Source organism: Oratosquilla oratoria, chromosome 7 (genome assembly GCF_046742065.1).
Source record: "Oratosquilla oratoria isolate Oo_2021 chromosome 7, ASM4674206v1, whole genome shotgun sequence".
In the NCBI taxonomy this organism is placed as follows: Eukaryota; Metazoa; Arthropoda; class Malacostraca; order Stomatopoda; family Squillidae; genus Oratosquilla; species Oratosquilla oratoria.
The window spans coordinates 12,123,582-12,128,581 of record NC_134783.1 but is presented as its reverse complement, the minus strand read 5'-3'; positions in this window follow the sequence as shown (position 1 = coordinate 12,128,581).

Here is a 5,000-nt window from a genome sequence, read left to right as displayed (position 1 = left end):
GCACTCGCCCTGCCTCTAATTAAACAAATGATAATAGTATTGCGATTTGGCAACTGCGTCCACCCATGTGACCGCAGTCATGAAGTTCACCACCTTTCTTTCCCTCGCTTTCTCTGGTTCTGAACCCGTTCAGAGCGGACGCCTTTTTTCGACTCCTCTATAATCATTAGGTTAAGTATGTTAGGTGGAGCCTAGAGGTGTAGTGGTCCTGGTGGGCATATAATAAGTGTGTGTTGTAATGTTAAGTGAATATGAAAATACGTTAATGACACTCTAGTTTGATATACCTTGACCCCATTCAGAGTTATCCACCGGTCACCTAATCTTAAGAAATACGAGCTTAAAAATACTGCACTGAGATTTATATTTGATATGTAGTATATTGTTACCCTGCCATTTATTCTTAATCTTATGGCAAGGATTGGAGGTAGGATTGCTTCTCCAATAAAAATTGGGCTTTAATTGGAGAGCGTAACAAGTTGGGGCCGTCTGGGATAGTACCCGTTAGGATTTGTGCATTTATATTGTTAGAACACCCATGCGGTTGTGGTTTATTGATTTATTGCCATTATTCCATGCACTTGCGATACCAGCTAACAGTTTGTATTACTATACGTGTGGCCAATCCCTATTATAGGTATTTATTACTTCACAATTATTTACCAACTAGCTAAAAAGCAACATTTTGTTATTTCTTGTCTTCCAACATCTTAAGTTCAACATGTTCAACTTGGAGAACTTCGTAAAGGAGCCTTCAGCAGAAGAGGTAAGGAAGCTTAACAAAACAGAGCTAGAGGCTATTGCTAATTATCAAATAAGTGAGTGCTCCGGCTTAAATAAGAACCCCTTGAAAGACAAAATTCTTGTATACTTAGAGGAAAATAAACTCATCACCGCCTCACGGGAAGATTTTGGGGGTTCTAGCCCTGTAAATTATTTAGCCTTACAGGTTGAACTTGAAGTTGGAACTAGAAATAGAGAGACTCAAGTTTCAATGTCCTGTAACTTCTCCTACCTTTGGTATAGAAAACATACACCTAATATCCCAAAGTTTAACGAGGACGAACCAAACAAGTTCTTCTCCTTTTTTGAGAAATTAACTCGCATGTATCAATGGCCATTCAACCAGTGGACGCAGATGGTGTATGGTGTCCTCTCAGGAAAAGCTCTCGACATATCTATTGCGCTTTCCAAAAGTCAGAGTAGTGATTATTATGTAGTTACATCTAACATTCTACAAGCGTACCAGCTTGTTCCTGAAGCCTACCGGCAACAATTCAGGAGATATAGGAAATCCAACCAGGATACCTACGTGGAGTACTTCCGGCGAAAACACCGCTTGTTCACCCGGTGGGTGGAGAGCGAGGAGGATCATGTAGACCTGGACAAACTCAAAGAATTGATATTGATGGAGGATATTAGAAATTATATCCCTCCAGATGTGCGAGCCAATTTGGATCAGCATGGTTTCCGTACCTTGGCAGAGGCTGGCCCAGCGGCCGACTATTATCGATTGACTAATCCTAGAATGCATTCCAGGTCTCACCCTGCCTTCCCCTGCTAGGGATCCCAAGCTAATCGGACCTCCACAGCCTCCTCGACCGCCGGCCCACTCATCATCTGCTTCATCTACCTCAGGTAAGCCCGTTGATAAAGAGAGCAGGAGCGAAGAGCTATGGCAAGTACTGCAAAAGGCCAGGACATCATGTTGATGACTGTTTCAAGCTCCAACAAAAAAAAAAGGCTTCTCTCCAAGGGTCCCCCTCTCTCTCGATCAACGTGGCCGAGCAATCGGAAAGTTTTTTGGAGCCCTGTCTCACTGCTGTTAGTCCATCAGTTGTCCCAGATAATTTTTCCCCTCCTATGTTATCCACATTTGAACCGTTCTGCTCTTCTGGTTTAGTGGCCCTTGATCAAGATAGTCCGCCCACATCTATCAAGCTTCTGAGAGACACAGGCTCAGTCTTATCACTAATTGCAAAAGATGTGGCTGCTTTGATAGATGCATATTATACTGGGAGTTGGGTCCTTATAAACGGTATTACAGGCGGGTCACGTATCCCTATATGCCAAGTATACTTGCGGTCAGATGTTAGGACAGGTTATTCCCAGCTAGGAGTAGTCGACAAGTTACCTGTAGAAGGAGTCTCACTCCTGACAGGAAATGACATCGCTGGGGGCACGATGTTACCTAATGCCATAGTCTCCTCGTGTCCCTCTGCCGAGAATAATACCTCCCAATTAGAGGCAGACATTCCGGGCAAATTCCCTGCATGTGCTGTTACCCGTAGCATGAGCCGCAGGGTGGAGGCAGAGAATAGTGAGCATCATGAGGATGCTCATATTGGTGTAGTTACCCCCCAACCTAGTGAGAACACAAAGGATGTTCCTATTTAGCCGGACCTTGCTGATTTGAATCTAGGTGATTTTTTTTTTTTTTCAAACTTCTCCTCCACCCGGTGACCTTCAGAATAGGTTTGATAGCAAAAACGACTCTGAGGGAGACAATGCCACCCTGGATAGTTTTGGTTCCTCTCCAGTCACTAGGAGTAAGCTCATTCAACTCCAAAAGAGGACCCTGAACTACCCAGTTGTTTCCGTAGAGCTATTAGTGAAGGGGAAGCTAAGTCTGAATCAAACTGTTACTACCTTAGCTCGGGCATATTGATGCGGAAGTTCCGTCCTATTGATTCCCCTGCAAATTACCCTTGGTCTATCCGTCATCAAATAATGGTCCAAACCCATTACGGAAGGAGATCCTGGGTATTGCTCATGATGGGGTAGGAGGACAATTGGGAGTTAGGAGGACTAGTGCAAAATTCTAGCTCTTTTTTTTTTTTTTTTTTTTTTTGGCCTAAAATGAAGAAAGATATCAGTTCCTATGTCAGTACGTGTCACCGTTGTCAGGTAGCAGGGAAACCGCATCCCAGTGTTAAACTGTTCTCTCTACAACCTATCCATGTTATTGAAGAACCCTTTGGCAGGATTGTCATAGATTACGTTGGTCCTCTGCCAAGGACCCCACGAGGTAATCAGTTTCTCTTTATCATAATAGACTGTGCCACCCGCTATCCAGAAGCCATTCCCTTGCACCGCATCACAGACAAGAATGTGGTGAAAGCCCTCATCCACTTCTATACGCAAGTAGGCCTTCCCACAGTAGTGCAGTCAGACCAGGGGTCCAATTCTACTTCCCGATTGTTTAATCAGGTAATGCGGAGTCTGGGTGTCCGGCAGTCTAGGTCTTCAGCCTATCATCCCCAATCCTAAAGGGTGGTGGAGCGATTCAAATCAGACATTTAAACGCATGTTGCGTACTCATTGCTTGGAGTTTGGGAAGGATTGAGACGAGGGGGTTAACCTGCTCCTATTCACGGTTAGGGACTCTGTTCAAGAATTCTTAGGATTCTCCCCATTTCAACTCATTTATGGCCATGAGGAGCGAGGACTTCTCAAAGCCCTAAAAAAAAGTTGGCTGCTGAAAAATGTGTCACACCCTTGGTACCATATGTAGCTAAGTTTAGAAAAATTAAAAGCTGTTGTGAAGCTCATACCCATTTAAAATCTGCTCAGATCAAGATGAAGCAGCAATTTGACAAAAAAAAAAAAAAAAAAAAAAAAAAAAAAAAAACAGGTAAAGCCTAGGGAATTTAGGGTAGGTGATAAGGTGTTAACTTTCTTGTCCCTGCAGACACACCCATTCCAGGCAAAGTATGATGGACCTTTCAAAATTGTAGACAGGGTAGGGGAGGCCAATTACGTTGTATACACATCAGACAGGCGTAAGAAATAACGTCTGGTTCATGTCAACCTGCTTAAACCCTACAGAGTGGGATAGAGTAAGGAAGGGGATGCAAGTGACATCGTTATAGGAAAAGTGCTTGAATCAGTAATAGTATATAGACTAACAGAACACATCGAAAGACATAACTTAATTCGTGATTCACAGTATGGTTTCTCCAAGGGTAAGTAATATGTGACTTATCTTCTATCCTTTTACTGTGAAGTATATAAGGCGTCAGATAACAATGATAATTACGATGTTATTTACCTTGACTTTAGCAAAGCGTTTGACAAGGTACCACACCAGAGACTACTAAATAAAATCAAAGCCCATGGCAGAGGAGGAAAAGTGTTAGAATGGATTGAGCTTGGATCAGTAACAGAAAACAGCGGATAACCATAAATGGAGTAAAATCTAGGTGGAGTAATGCTACTAGTGGGGTCCCCCAGGGGTCGGTTTTAGGTCCCTTGTAGTTCATTATGTACATAAACGATTTAGACGACGGGATATATAGTGATGTTAGTAAGTTTGCGGACGACACTAATATAGGACGCCTAATTAGGTTAGGAGATGACGCAGAGATTCTGCAGGACGATCTTAACAAATTGTTCACATAGTCGGTGAAATGGCAAATGAACTTCAATATCTCTAAGCGTAGCGTGTTAAACGTAGGGCTACACAACCCCGAAAATAGATACAGCTTAGATAACACGCTTTTAGAGAAAACTGAGTGCGAGAGAGACTTGAAAGTTCTAATGAGTCCGGACCTTAAAACCAGGAAACAGTGCATTAGCACCAGGAATGAAGCTAACAGAGCATTAGGTTTCATTGCTAGGACGGTAACGAATAGAAGTACAGAGGTAATTATTAAACTCTATCTAGCGATAGTTAGACCCATCCTTGGCTATGCGGTACAGTTTTGGTTTCCGTCCTACAGAATGGACACCAATTCACTAGAATCAGTACAGATAAGAATGACCAAAATGATACATGGACTCAGAAGTTTGCATTACGAGGAGAGGCTTAGGCACATTAACTTACACTCTCTGGAAAGACGCAAAGTGCGAGGTGATCTAATAGAGGTGTTCAAGTGGTCATCATATTAAAACAAGTGAGCAGGACTCGCAGTAATGGTTATAAACTGGGCAAATTTAAATTTAAGAAGGAAATGGGCAAGAATTGGTTTACTAATAGGGTGGTCGACGAATGGAATAAA